Source organism: Bidens hawaiensis, unplaced genomic scaffold (genome assembly GCF_021521415.1).
Source record: "Bidens hawaiensis isolate Kalapana, Puna unplaced genomic scaffold, B.hawaiensis_p1.1 tig00000935_1, whole genome shotgun sequence".
In the NCBI taxonomy this organism is placed as follows: Eukaryota; Viridiplantae; Streptophyta; class Magnoliopsida; order Asterales; family Asteraceae; genus Bidens; species Bidens hawaiensis.
This window is the reverse complement of record NW_027491054.1, coordinates 3,604,136-3,621,168: the sequence shown is the minus strand read 5'-3', so window position 1 is coordinate 3,621,168 and position 17,033 is coordinate 3,604,136.

Sequence of the window (17,033 nt, the reverse complement as noted above, 5' to 3'; positions counted from 1 at the left end):
CAGTGGCCGGCATCAGGAGTTAGCACACACACCCCTAGCCACTGGGCTCGGGGGTCTTGTTTGTTATTAACCAGAAACAGATTGTTATAAACAATGGCCATACTATAACCAAGAACCCTAGAACCATTAATCAATCCACCCATTAATCGTTTGATAAATTCATGTTAGGGTTATTGTGCAGGACAACCAGACGACCTGAAAACATAATTTTATTACCTTAAACACTGATTGATTCAATGGCGAATTACTCACGGGAACTTACGGCCGAAGATGATCACGAACAGGGCACCACAGACCTCGATAACTCAATTAATCGTAGGGGTTTGATTCGCGACAGTAGGAGAGACGTGCAGACATAAAGAATTGAATTATAACTCATCCTAGATTATATAATCGTTTCTAGGTTTAGGCGGTTCAACTAAAGATTCAATACGCGTTATACCTGATCGTATTTCCTAATTAAATGAGTCTGTTAGGCTGAGGATGGTGGGAATGATCATAAACTTGATTCAATTCCAAGTTTAGAACGATATTATGCATCAAGTAACCTAAACGGGTCGCGGTTATGAATAAACGGGTCATGGGTACGGGTTAACGGGTCCAGGATCCAATGGATTATAAAAATTAATATTCAGAATTTGCAATTTGGTCCCTTAAGAGTTGAGATGGAAACATGTAATGATCAAAGTATTCTTTTGGGATAAAAATGAACATCTTCCAAAGTTTAATTATATACTAAATCAATATAATAATTATATATAAATTGTATAGAAATTCCTCGATAAACGTGATTATTATCACTTGTTAAATTTCCCGAATATAAATGGGTCGGGTAAAAGATATAAATTCGTTCGTTGGAAAAACCCGAGTTGTTACAGTCTCCCCTACTTTAGGGAATTTCGTCTCGAAATTAAGGAAAACCACAACATCAACGTTTTGCAAACAATTAAGCTTTTTAATGAAAATATAATAACATAGAACTTCCAATAACCAAAACAACGCTTCAAATGACAATCCGATAAGGGCACTTATATATAGGATGTACCAGCGGCATATCCACCATGTCCTTATCATCTCATCATTCGTACCGTTACCCTAGCTACCTTAGGTTCTAAATCATGACACGCAATTTTACGTATTATGATTTCTATGCGAGGACTTGAATAATTATGTTCCGTACCATAATTACTTTTATCGTCGGATGGTCCGCATAACTCGTTTCATCATGTGGGTTGTAAAATATTTAAAATCCTTATTTTGGAAACAACCATTTTGAAAATTTTAAAATTCAAAATGTGATAAAGGTTCGAGTTTGATCAGTAAAACCATGTAACTCTTGTTATATCTTTTGATTAGTTCAAAATTTGGAAGAATCGAAAGGAAATAGATTTCTTGAGACGTCATAATGAGTTATGATGGATATGTATAAAATAAGAAGATAAGAGTACAAAACCTAACAAAGTATAAAAGGAAACGTCATACATAAGATGGAACGTGCAACATAGTTCAACAAAAATCACCAAACGTCACAAATGACCAAAGAGTCAAAACGATACCAAAACAGAAAATATGAGATAGTCTTAAACTGGAAATAAATAAGGAAATAAAAACTTCAAAATTTTCAAAGACCTTCAGTTACAGTTGGCTTGATTTCCTTGACTTGGAGCACTTGAGGTACTTGGATCCATCATGAACAGCTTGCATAAGTGGGGTTGGGTTGAAATGAATTGGGTAAACTTGATCTTGCGGGTATGGAGTAGGATAAGGGTGAGTCATGTTGTTGATTGGAGCTTGCAGTGGATATGGTGGATGGGTCGGGACTTGAGAAGCAGTAGGGATGTAATAGGGGGCAGGCATAGCTTGAGCTTGATATGCATGGATTAGTCGAGGGCACGCATTACAAAGATGACTAGGATCTCCACAATTATAGCAAGTACGGGTTTTAGGAACACCGGGTTGAGCATGTGGGGTAGTTTGAGTATCGGACGATGCACGGCAAGTGTTAGTAAAGTGACCATAACGGTTGCAAGTAGTGCACAAGCGACATGGAGTTTGAGGCAGGTGATGGTAGTTGCAAACAGAGCATAACGGAAAAGGTCCAGTGAAGTTCTTCTTGTTAGGAGCATCTTGGTTGGAGGGTGGTGGATTGGTTTTGTTAACAGCATAGTTGAGGTGGTTGGCCTTACGTTTGTGGTGAGAAGGGTTACCAGTGGGTTTGAGTTCAGCCTTGGCATCGGTTGAGGAATCAGCTTTAGAGTTGTCAAGGGTAGGTCTAGCATCCTTACTAGGCAGGGTTCCATCTCTAACATGATCATCGGACAGTGAAGCAGCAAGGGTAATAGCTTCCTCGATTGAGAAAGGGTTTCGACTAACCACAGCATCACGGAAAATTTTCGGGAATCCACGAATGTACTTTCGAATACCACGATCCAAAGGAGTCACGAGATGAGGTACTATCAGGCTAAGTTCCTTAAAACGACTCGAGTAAGTTGAATTGTCACCACCAATTTGTTTAAGCTCCCAAAATTCCGTCTCGAGCCTTTGCAGTTCATGCTCGGGACAAAACTCTCTCTTCATTGCATCCTTGAGTTCCTCCCAAGACATTGCCAACACTTCATCAACACCATGCAGAGCTTTATAAGAGTTCCACCAAGTGAGAGCTCGTTCTTCAAAGACACTCGTTGCGAACCTAGTACGCTTATCTTCTGGACATTCGCAGTGGATAAACTTGTTTTCCATTTGCTCAAACCAGCGGAGGAGCTTAGTAGCATTCTCCTCGCCAACGTAAGAAGGGGGTTTAGCATTTGTAAAGTTCTTGTAGTGGAAATTGTTTGGTGTAGCCGAAGTAGCGGATCCACTAGAGTTGATATTTTGCAGTTGAGCCACGATCTCGGGTAAGGCAGTAGTGAACTCCTTAGTGATTCTAGCAGCCAGGCGGCGATCATGAGGGGTCGACGAATGACGATGACTACGACGATGAGAGCGAGAAGACATTCTACGAGGATCAACAATAAAAAAAAATGTATAAGATGACAGGTGAGTTGTAGGAATGAATTGATATGAAATACTGGGGATACGTATGTATGTGTATGTATGTATATGAATTAGTGCTAGTGAATACTCTAGGACAAGTCTGGATTGAAAATAATATGTATGTGTTCGAAGCATTTAAGTAATTGAACAATATTTATAAAATTTTCCAAGGATAAGATAACCAAACACATTAAATGAGTTGACCTCCTATGAGCTTTCCATGGCAATTTGAATGGCCCAACTAGATAAAGCAACATAAAGTTTGTGAATTGGCCTCCCATGAGCGTTCCATGTCAATTTGTTGGCCCATTTCAAATAACGTGTAATAAACAATTGAGTTGTCCAGCCCATGAGCATGTACATGGCATTTAACTGACCCAACTAATTAACGAATTATCGAATAAATGGAGTTGTTCGAACCATGAGCGTTACATGGCATTTAACCGACTCAACGAAATATCGAATCGAAGAATCAAATAAGTTTAAAATAACTTAAAAACACAATTGGAATTATAACCGTTTAGCCGGTTATGCTTACCACACAACCGTTTAGCCGATTACGGTTACCACTTGAAGTTATGGTTGCACAACATTTGTCATGCCCCCATGCTTCTAGGTGAAAGAATAAAACAAAACACGGGAATTCTTAAGGAATTTCCCACAATAAAAGACAATATACTAAAAGAAAAGGTTTAGAAAAATATTTTGAATGTGAGGCATGGCGTCGGAATTTGTGCACGTGTGTGCATTAAAAAAATAAGATAAGTACGATTAAATAATTATATAAGCAAGCTGCGAACAATCTAAATAGCACATAAGGCAGTTTAGATAAGCACGTATAGGGTCCAATGCATATGTCTAGGACAAATTCTAACGACATATCTTATAACCTTCGGCTCTGATACCAATCTGTCACACCCCAACCTAAGGCAAAAATGCCGGGGTGTGATCCGATTGCTCACAGCTCGAAGATACTATCATAGTATAAAAGTGATAATATCTAATTTATTATTTTAATTTCAACATACACACACGTTTACAAATACAGTAACCAATTTAAATAACAAATATGAATTCAAATAAAGTTTTAACTTGATTTCATCCTAAAGTCTTGTGTACGTGTCCAAGCTTCAATCTTCCATACGAGTAACCTGCATATGCGTATAAAATGGAGTTTTTGTCAACATACAGTTGAGTGAGAATATCACCAGTTTGACACAACAAATAAATAAGCATAACGTGAATAACTGCGAATAATGAAATCAAACCGTAAACAAGTATGTGGATCGTTGCCAAGCGAATCGGGCATTGGTCACCAGCAGAAGCACCCACTATATGATTGATTGAATAGTAATTCCAACATACGATTGATTGAATGGTAACACAAGTAAGCAAATAGAACGTAAGGTTGATTAAATCACTTCACAATAACACGTATGCATTTGTTTGAATATATATATAGTACGAAAATACGAATACGTATGCATATGTCCTCAAAACGTTTATGGAAATCGAGTAAAATAGGGGAATGATAAACTTACCTGATCGAGTAAGCCAAACAGGAATGTATACGACAAGAAAGCAGAAATCACGCTCTTCGAGAATTACCGACATTAGTATTTTGTGTATGACAAATTTTTAATTGATTTTATATTTTACAATTAATAATTGTATAATCAAGCAACCATATAAAACCGAAAAACTATAACAAAATGATTTGTTTCATTTCGTATGAAATGTAATTACCAGGACATGACAAAAGCATACTAACCTTAAAGCTATGTTCAAATAACAGTGAGTTAGCTGAATATTGGAAGATTAAAAGTTGTATAAAGTGAAGGTAGTTATTTTTATTTATAGTAGTTGAAAGTATTAGATTAGAAATGCTTAAACTTTAATACTAATCCCGTGTTATTAGTTAATATTATGGGAAGTTGTTCTTGGAATATTAATTAATCGATATATATTTTAACAACTTATAGAAAAAAAAAAGCAAAGATTTCGGATTTTATGGAAGCATGGTAAATGACTTTTAACTGAATTAACTATTTTTTTAAATTATTGTGAAAAAGGAATATTCCTTGAAATGTAATGAAGGGCATGATTAAGTTATAAATAATAAAAAATAAAAATAAAAATAATAAAATTTTCCATTAAGTTACATTACAATAAGTGTGAATCTTAATGAATATTTACAGCATATTTTAATAATAAATGTTATGACTGTAATTCTTTTAAAAATTCAATATATAACTTTATTATTTTGAATATAAACCATAATAAACATTTTAATTATATACTAACCAACATGTGGCACTAACGTTGTATAAAAATAAAACTAATAAGTTAATATAATATTGAAATTATGTAAATAAATAATGAAAACGATATTTTTAGGTTTCAATATCCTAAATGATTTTGGAAAGCGAAAGTAGTGATATGGGATTGAAGCAGACTTTTTGTTTAAAATTTTGAATACTTTTAATTAAGTAATTTGTTTTATAAGACATATTAAATTAAAAATATTTAAATGTATAAAAAAGTATAACTCGAGTCATAAAATATATGTTTATGAAACATTTTGATATGATTTATGGAAGAAAAAATTGAAAACTAAATATTGATCTTATTGATAAAACTTTTTATTGAGAAACTGTAATGCCCGTAAAATTTTGTTGAGAAAAGAAAAGATGTTTATGTCTTGTATGATTCTATTTTCTATCGGGACTCGTCCTGGATCTTCGGGGACCTCCTAGTCGTTCCCATAAGCTGAATTTCTTAACTTTCATCCAAGTGTCGCAACTCTCAACTTAGAAGGGCCAGAATGTAACATCTTTATTTTATAATAAAAAATAATAATAAAACCCTAACCCTCACCCCCTTGGTCCGATTGGCGCCCCTCCCCCCCTCCTCCCTCCTCGTTTTGCGTGCAACCAACAACCGTCCAGCCTCCGAAAGTTCAATTCCAGGTCGTTGCTAAGTGTTTACAACTCTTTTTCATCTTAATTCATCCTTATGGCTCGTTTATTCGTCGTTAAACCGCTTGTTTTAGGCTTAGCGGGTGGCTGTCCAATTGGGCAGTTTCGTGGCTGTTTTGGCTAGGGTTTTTGCACCACAATCTTCCTAGGTATGTCCTATATAACATACTTTAAAATCATGTCCTTTGGTTTTCGTTTGATTTGTCAACTAGTTGTAGATTGAAAACTAGTTTTCGGTTGTCTAGAATGGTGATTTGTTGCGTTTAATGCGAGGGATGAAGTAAGTAATGACCAATTCAGTTCGGATAGCTTTGGTTTAATGTACGGGCTGGTGGAAAATGATTTTTATAAGTATTGGGCCTGAATTGGTTGTCGGTTACTCAAACAGGTCGGTACAACACGCATTCGCGTTTATTGAATAGTTGGTGCGTTGTACTTGCGAGTTACCGACCCATTCGACTCGTGTAGCATCGTGTGGACATGTTGGCTGTGAATTTTTCATATTGGGTCCACACGAGGCTAAGTTGGATGTTAATTGCCTAAACAACTCTTAAACACGCGTGTTAGTATCACCTAGTGCTTCCGGGGGTAATTTGGGAATTCTTCATTCCCGGAAGTATCTATGGGTCGTGTTGGTAAATGTAGGGCCCCGGGGGGCTGTTATGATTGAGTTTAATGAGGCTGAGGCTTTAGGTAACTCGAACTACGTTAGAACATCTCGTAGGGTAAACGAGTCCTTTCGGTGTCGTTAGTAATGATTGTATGTAAACCGACAAGCGTTTGAGTTGTGGGGATACTTAGGGGTCCTCTAGCTCGTGGTGAATTCGTGCCTTGTGTCAGGTGAGTTCATGATGCCCCTTTTTACTCTTTTTACGTTTGGGCTAGTATACGCACCATATTACAATTTTGTCCGACTGTACTCGTTTAAACTAATTGGATGGTTTTATATGGCCTTACTTGTGTTTGTGGGTTCATGAGAATATGGGTGAATTATATTCTATGCCTTAGAATATCTGAGGCACGTTTATGGTTATATATTTTATAAGGTTATAGACATTACTTAAGGTCTAGACTCAGGGATATAGGCTTACTCGTAATGTAGTATGTCATGAGATGATATTTATGAATGTGTATGCAGGTTTTACTTTATGACCGTAGGCTTACTTTCATGATGATATATTTGGGATGATATATATATATATATATATATATATATATATATATATATATATTTATATATATACGCGTGTTTATACATGCGTCACTTTATGGCCAGTAATTGGCGATTTAATTAGTCGTTATCGACTAAGGATGTTTGCATATGCCTACTTTGTGTTTGCATGCGGATGGATGGTGATCTTGGCCGAGCCAAACTATACTACTCAGGTTCTTAAATCCTATGGTGGGCCCTGAAAAGCCCGTAAGGGGGGGAGGCTCGTGTGGCATGATCACCATCGGATGGGATGATACGTGTTTGGGTTGTACGTGTGCTCGACCCTAATGTTATTACTTGGATATTACGTGTTTGGGTTGTACATGTGCTCGACCCTGATGTTAATACTTGGATGATATCTATAGGGATATAATTATATGGATGTTTATATATATATAAGTATGACTACTTATTGTTGATGATGACCTAACTGTTGTATCCCGTTTTATTTTAAAACTCTTGGAATGACTTATTTAAATGTTAATTATTAAAACTTGAACTCACTCAGCTCAAGCTGACTTTGTGTGTATGTTAGTGTGATTTTCAGGTTGGGAGGAGGATGCTTACCGCTTGGACGTGCTCGAGACTACTAGACGGTTGAAAGCGTATCTAGTCGGAAAGTTTCATTGATGAACATTGTTCTTTTTAATTTTATTTAAATACATTTAGATTTGGTTTTGGGCACAACTCTCGGGTTTTGGGAACTTGTTTGATCAATTATGACTTTTCTGCTGATTTATACTCTTAGCAGGTTTTAAAATAAATGAATTGCTTTGGGTTTAAAATCACATCTTCCCGGTTTTGGGAAATTTGATATTCCTTATTCCGCTGTTTAGTACTCTGAAACGATTTTAATATACTGAATCTGTTTGGCTTTAAATTTTCAAGAATTTTTGGATATGATGACCAACTGTAGGATTCCCGGGATTCAGGGTCTTACATAAACACCAAGATATATATGATAGGTATTCTCCATGTTTACAATATTTATACAAAATGTTTGGAGAAAATTAAGAAAATACATATTTTCTTGAGTTTAAATGCATATAAGAAAATTATTAAATCCAAATTTGAAACCAATCTTATATAAAAAAAATTATGCACTGCTGCTTGAATCCCAGTTTAAAAATAATTTGTAGTTTAACATACAAATCCAAATTATTCAACAATTATGCACATTTATTTTCTTTATTTATAATTACCCATAACTTTAAAATTTTATTTTGGCAGACCTGAAACTTTAATTTTTATATTTTCTTATTTCACCATTAATGTTAATAAATGAATTGTTAGGATTTGCATTTAATAAAAATATTGAATTCATGTATTGAAATGGCTTAAAAGATAAGGACCATATATTATAATTGGTTGAAAAAAATATAAGGAGCTCTACGATATTGACAAGTGGTAAAAGTGATAGTCTTTAATTAGAGTAGATATATATGAAAGAAAATATTGAAAACTAAATATCGGTCTTCTTATTGATAAAACTTTTTATACTACACAAACAATTCATATAAATAAAGGATTAATTTAGTATGTACCATTACAAAATAACAAACAGTTCATATAGTAAATCGATATACATATGGATTATAATTATAATATTCAACTTCAATGATTTAATGCTAAACACCAAGAGATATATGATAGATATTCTCTATGTTTACAATATTTATACAAAATGCTTAGAGAAAATTATTAAATCCAAATTTGAAACCAATCTTATATAAAAGAATTATGCACTGCTGCTCGAATCCCAGTTTAAAAACAATTCATAGTTTAACATACAAATCCAAATTATTCAACAACGTTGCACCTTTATTTTCTTTATTTGTAATTACCCATGACTTTAAAATTTTATTCTAGCAGACCTGCAACTTTAATTTTTATATTTACTTATTTTCTTATTCACCATTAATGTTAGTAAATGAATAAGTTAGGATTTATATTTGAATTCATGTAGTGAATGGCTTAAAAGATAAGGACCATATATTAAAATTGGTTGAAAAAAATGTAAGGAGCTATTTCTTTGCATATATGCAATGCACACTATTACACATGTGTACTACACCGACGAGGTTACCGACAAGTTCTTTCTTTTTTTTTTTGAACAATAACAACATATAAGAATAATAGAAGAAAAAAGAAACTAAAAAAATTAAAAATTTAAAAATAATTATGTAGGAGTTTTCAAGTTTTCTCTTTGAAAGGAGTTTTCATTTGATTCCACCCATATATATATAGAGTAAGGTTAAAATAAAAACCCACTTGAGTTATGAAAACTCTAGAAACGTATTCTCAACCACATGTTTTTAATTAAAGTTTAAAACTTGTGGTCCACAATTAAAGTTAATAAAAAAATGTAAAAGTAAATATAAATTTTTCTCTCTTCAGAAAACATATATAAAAATTAGTTAAAAAAATATTAAAAAATAGCAAAACAATTTTTTCTTTTTTTTTTTTTAATTTTTTGATGTTTTGTATTAAATAAACATATAGTACATATGCAAAAAACGAAAAAAAAAGATGTTACATAGGGTTTCACAACTCAAATGGGTTTTCATTTTATACTTCCCCTATATATATATATATAGGGGACGGATATATATAGGGGAAGGATCAAGCGAGAAGCGATATTTTAGCGAGAAGTGCAAGAGAGGAATCTGAACAATTAATTGTGTTTAATCAGTGGTCTATATTATAAATGAAAAATTCGTAATTAAAAACACATATTTATGACATATAATTTAATAAAAAGGTTAGATACGTCTTTTGTGGTGTCTGCCTTATTAAACCAGATTTTAATGATTTAAGTGCTTACTTTTTTGTGACCATTTAATGCTCATTAGAATATTAATACTATAATTTTTTTCATTAAAATTATGATATTTTTTATAGTTGTGTAAATTGTTTATTTGCTTTTAGATTTTGTTCATGTAACACATAAATTTTACAACATTACATTGTATGTTACGACTTTGTTTATATAGTAGTATAGTACATACAATGTATTGAGATATGCCTATTTTTATTTGTTTTGCCAACACTTTATTATATAAACAAACTGATTTCTACACAGCATTAGTTTTACCTTCACTATATTAGATACTACATTAGTTATAACTAGACAACATTTGAAAGTGTTCATACACTACATTTTTTTACTTACGCTACATTAGATATGTCTACATTGTGCTAGTTATGACTACACAACCATTTGAAAGTGTACATACACAACATTAGTTTTATCTACACTATATCAGATATGTCTACCCAACATTAGTTTTGCCTACACTATGTTAGGTTTACCTACATAAAATTAGTTTTTTCTACACTACAACATATATGCCTACACTACACTAGATATGTCAACGCTATATTAATTATGACTGCATAACATTAAAAGTGTGCCTACATTACATTAGTTTTGCCTACACTACACTAATTATAACTACACAACAAGTTAAAGTGTGCTTACACCACATTACATAGCTATATCTACATTATATTAGATCAAATGATGATGATAATGATAACGACAACAACAACAACAACTAGCCATTTTTAGAATTAAATGATTTTAGATCAAATAGATTCCAATTGTTCAACTTTCATATGAAATAAAAAAATAATAATAATAGTTTGTAACTTACCATTTGCTAGTAACTCATAATTAATTATTAAACCATTAACGAGCATTAGCTCCAAAACAAAACACTTTATATTTCACTAATATATAAATAATCAAAAATTAAAAAAATTATGTGATTGGTTAGAATCTCTTCTCGCGCTTCTCGCGATAAGAAACATTTCTAAAATGAACCTAATATATACATATATATATATATATATATATAAAAGAGTTCAAATAAAAATAAGAAATTTCATAGGAATGAGAAGAACCAATAAATTTTTGACATGTGGCATTACAAATTATGGTGAAAAAAGAATTTTAGGAAACTATGACGGTTATAATGGTGAAAAAGTAATTCTACGAAACTATATCGTTTTTTTGTGATTTTCAATCTCAACCATTGATTAACATGATCCAATGGCTATGATGTGTTGTAAAACACACGTATTTTCCGCACCTTTTATCTACGTAATATATTATATTTTATGTGTTTTAACTCGTGTTATATAGGTTTTACGTAAGTTTATTCCTATTGTAGGTTATGGGTTACAAGGAAGAAGAAACCGAGCTTTTCGAGCATGTTAAGGGCCTTTTACGCATAGGATTTCAAGAAACAACTCAAGGCCCGGCCCGTATGCATCATGGAGGCCCAAATCTTACTATTATATTATATTATAAAAAAGAAGAAAAAACCCTAAGTGGGCAGCTACAGTCCGATCGGACCGGGCAGCAAGGAAGAAGGAAGCAAGTGCAAGCCTCGGGATTGATTCATCATCGTTTTACAACCAAGCAGCGATCGGTAGCAGCAAGAAGGGAAGAAAAAAGTTTTTTGAAGCAAGGGTTTGGACTTGTGGCGGCTAGGGAAGGAAGAACAAGTAAGAACAAGCCTCGGTGGTCGTTTAACATCAGTTTCACAGTAGCAAGAGCAGCCGAAAATCAACACATATCCTTTCCTTAAACTATTGTTCATCAATCTTTCTTATTCTTGTTGAATTGTTAACTAGTTTTGCACTTACTTTAAGGATTGACTTGTTATTGATTAGTATTGATTGTTGGATGATTATTATGATGATTGGCATGAGTTTAATGATGATTTTGTTGAGTGTTTGCTGCTGTCCAAAAATTATGAGAGGCTAATCTTGTTAGTTCTACCTAGGAAAGATGAAAATTGTTAATGTTTAATGAGCTTGTTGGATTGTTTGATTGATAGAACTTAATTGTTATTGTAATGTTTGATTTAGACATGAAATAGGTTGTGTTTAAGGGCTGGAAATTTTGGTGATTCATTGCATAAACCCCGTGTGTCAGTTGATTAGTTTTGTATTGATTGATCGGTGCATTGTTTGATTCTAGACTTTGTGTTTAGGGTTTGTTTGCGGTAGGTACCACCGTAGGGTTTTGTTGCGTGATTATTTGGATTAAGTACAGCGGTTAAACACCTTCTTTGAGACCGAGAGGTGATAGGAAGTTAGGGTTGACTCATTGCCTTTGCATGCTAGAATAAAGATTGCGCGAGAGTGAGTTTGTTTCTTGTTAGGTTTAGGTGTTTTGAGCGACTAGTTGATCTATTTTGGTTTAAGTTGAATTGTTCCTCTATCCTTGGTTGTGTAGTATTCATTGCCATTAGGGTCGAGTGTTGGTGAGACCGAGAGGTGATCCTTCACTAGAACACGTTAGCAATTGTTTCCTGGTTTGGTCGTTTTAGCCGATTTTGAGTAGTTTAGGCTTGTTGTGTGAGACCGAGAGGTAATCCAGTGAGCCCGAGCGATCCTTAGTCGTGTCATATTTAGGGACCGGTGTCTAGATATCATTCAATCCATCAGCTTGTCAAGCCTACAGTTTGATTCAGACCTAGGTAGACGTTTTTCTCCATCCTAAGTTAACACAGTTAGTTTGTCGTTAAGTTTTCTATTTTAGGTAACTTTTGCCAGTCAGTTAGGTTAGTTCAGTTAAGTTAAAAGAAATCAAAAATCAATTAAATATTATTCTAAGGTAGGTCATGTCTAGGGTTAGTAATCGTTAGCGTTTTACGTGTCCACGTGTTCGATACTCGGACTTCCTAGGTTTATACTACTTGCGTACTTGCCGGTTGTGTGTGGTTTTAGGATTTTCGTTTTAATATTAAAGCTTAGTTGTGAGACTCATTATTATAGGGTTATTAGACACACATCAGGCTATTATTTATTCCTAGCATTCTTAGGAAACCACTTGTTTTTAGGATAACTTGAGTTATTCTACAAAGACCAACAAAAATGAGAAGTGTGAGAAGCCATAATTTATTGACAGTTGTCAAGTGGGGACCAAAGATAAAAGGGTATAAAAGTAATAGTACATATTTTCTCTTTCCACATGCAAGACACATGCTAATTCTCCCATCATTTTAAAACATTTATAACTTTTTCATATGATATTAGTTTTTAAAACAAAAATCACCATAATAACAGGGTTTTTTTAATCTATAATATGAGTATGACTTTGTTATATAAATTTTTTTTTTAAAATTACGTCATTGTGTCTTTCTGTTTGTTATTGTGTTTTTTTCGTCATTGTGTCTTTCAAATCATCATTATATTTTTCTTAGATGCAAATAATATGGTTGTGTAATAATAATACATAAATATAATGATAAAATAACAACAAATTATCTAATACATAAAACACAATGATGAATACATATTACACAATTACATGAAACTTAATACATAATGATGAATACGTACAAAACAATGACCTGAAGCGTAAAACACATTAGAAACTACATATTACACAATGACATGAACGTAATATACAATGACTAAAACACAATGATAAGTAGTAAGACAAATGATGAGCATAAAGACACAATAACAAACAAAAAGACACAATGACGTAATCTTTGTTTTAATTGCTATATTTAATATGAGTATCAATTGATAACATAATAACCAATATCTATAACACAATGCATAGAAACCCCAATTAAAAATCATAATGAACAACTAATAACACAATATAAAAAAACCCATTGATTTTTTTTTATTTTTATATAACAATATGGTACTCATATTAAAGATAAAAAAGCATTTGTTATTAAGGTGAAATTTTTTTAAAAAAATAATGTTGCATGAAAAAGTTATGAACGCTTTAAAATGGTGGGAGAATTGACATGTGCATTGCGTGTGGAAAGAGAAAGTAAACAATAATGAGATATTACCTTTATGCCCTTTTTATCAATTTATTTTCTTAAATTAATCTTCACCATTCAAATATAAGATTAATGGATTACATTATTTCTTACCCTTCTAATTTTTGTTGTCCTTTGTATTTTAGCTTTACCCTTTAGGATAACTCCCCTACACACACACACACACACACACACACTAGGTTTTATCCCCCGTAATACGGGGGGTGTTTTATATTTTTCTTTTTTTAATATTTATGTTTTGGATTTTAATTTTCTTTATTGTAAGAAAAGTTAATAATATACTTAAGGTTTGATGATGAAAGGGTTTCACAAATAAGTGATATCTTATAACCTATTTAAAAACTATCTGGATTTGGTGACCTATGACCCGCTTATTTTTTTTTAATACAGAATTGTTTCTTATTATCCTCCGTATTACGGGGATTGTTTTGCATTATTCGTTTATAATATTTATGTATTTTTTTGGATTTTAATTTTATTTATTATACGAATGTTAATAATATATTTAGGGTTTGATGATGAAAGGGTTTCACAAGTAAATGAGATGTTATAACCCGGTTTAAAAGTTATCTGGGTTTGGTTAGACACAAGACCAGCTTATTTTTTTTACTATAAAATTATTTCTTAATTATAATATCTTTTTAAAAAAATCATATACTAATTTTAGTATATCCCTATTTTATAGAATTTTAACATCAAATATTTTGCGAGATTAATTTTTAATTTAATGAGATGTTATAACCCGTTTAAGGGCTATCTGGGTTTGGTAAGACCCATACCCGTAAATTCGGGTCAAATGCATGAGAAACCTCCATTTACATATAAAGCAATCTGATGGCTTGAGAAAATGTAGGGTGCAACCAGAGAGATTTTAAAGGTTTCATTTATATCTATAATATATATAAATGAAACCCCTAAAATCAAATGTGTCGCGATGTGGTCTTTCCCCCCTTTTATGGAAGCCACCGAATTGCTTGATTTTTAAATGGAGGCCTCTCATTAATTTAACCCAAATTCATGGGTATGGGTCTTACCAAAACCAGATAGCTCTTAAATGGGTTATAACATCTCATTAAATTGAAAATTAATCTTACCAATTATTTGATATGAAAATCCTATAAAATAGGGATATACTAAAATTTAATATCCAGTTTAAAAAGAAAAATATATTAGCTAAAATTAATAAACAATATTCTGGTAAAAAAACATAAGCGGGTCATGGGTCACCAAATCCAGATAACTTTTAAATGAGTTATAACATATTATTTATTTATGAAACTCTTTCTTCATCAAACCCTAAGTATATTATTAACTTTTTTACAATGAAAGAAAATTAAAATTCAAAAAAATATTAAAAAACAAAAAATGTAAAATAACCATTCCCTCAAGCCATCAAATTGCTTTATTTGTAAATGAAGGTTTCTCACGCATTTGACCCGAATTCATGGGTAAAGGTCTCACCAAACTCATATAGCTCTTAAACGGGTTATAACATCTCAATATATTAAAAATTAATCTCATCAAATATTTGATATGAAAATCTTATAAAATAGGGATATACTAAAAATTAATTTCCTATTTTATTTTAAAAAAGATATTATTTATAATTAAGAAACAATTATATAATAAAGAAAATAAACGGGTAATAGGTATCACTAAACCCAGATAGCTTTTAAACCGGATTATAACATATCATTTATTTGTTAAACCACTTTATCATCAAACCTCGAGTATATTAATTATCAACTTTTTTACAATAAATAAAATTAAAATCCAAATATATATATAAATATTAAAAACGAATAATGTAAAACAACCCTCGTAATACGGGGGATGAAATCTAGTATATTATAGATCTTAGATTGTTTTTTTTTTTAATATCAAAAAGGTGTTCGTGCTTGATTTCCTATCTTCCATGCCACCTCTCCATATCAAAAGTAGAAACAGGCTAGCACTTCAGTTCATCACATGAACATCAGTAGATGTAAGCAACCTAATAATCCTGCTGGAAATACCTTCACCATTAATGAGGATATTATAGCTGAATAATTAAAATGTGATATCAATTCAGATAGTTTTCAGGGGAGCCATTGTTTATTTCATGACCGCGTTACGAAAATGTGTAGGGGACACGACGAGCTTTTTTTTTAACTATTAATTGTGACCTCTTTGTCCATAATTAATATATATAAGTATATTACTTAGTGGAGGAGCTCTTCTCCTCTTCATATATATATATTTTATATATATTATATTGTGTATTATTATATATTAAATGCATGTTCATAATTTTATATTGTGATGAGTTGAAATGATACGCTTTAGAGTTGGCTTTTCATTAGTTGGTTGAATTAAACGTTACAGCCTCTCATTTTATAAGTCGAACACAATTAATCTGTCATCCTGCTAGCTTATGTTACAGCTTTAACCCTCTTTTAGGAACCAAAAACAACACAATGAAGTTCTAATAGTTCTAACTTGTGGAATCAATGTCCTTTGCCTTGGTTGGTGCCACTTCGATTCCAAGATAGCTAATGTCTGCATCGCAGCTCTTGCGGATTCTCCAAACGCTTCCAGGATATGCTGATGATGAAATTTGGTAAAGTTATTTTGGTTTCATTAATAATATGATTCCATATTTCTTGCATTTTGCGTTTAATATGTTAATCAGCTTTGATTTTTTTTTCCTCAAACTAGACTAGTTGTTAGAGGGTTCGCATCCTACCCGTCAAATTAAGCGAGTGGGATTTTTATAATTTAGGAAGTGGTTTAGGGTGTTGTTATTAGAGAAGAGAGAAAATGCAGTGATTTTTTTTGTATATTTGAAAAGTATTGTAGCACCCTATAAATTTTTTAATATTTTTTGAAAATGGTTGTGATAAAAAAGGTAATGATAAAGGTGGAGAAATTTATTATTTAATCGAATAGGATAGAGAAAAATAGTGATTTTTAGTGTAATTGTGAATTTAAAGACAGGAGAAGGGATGA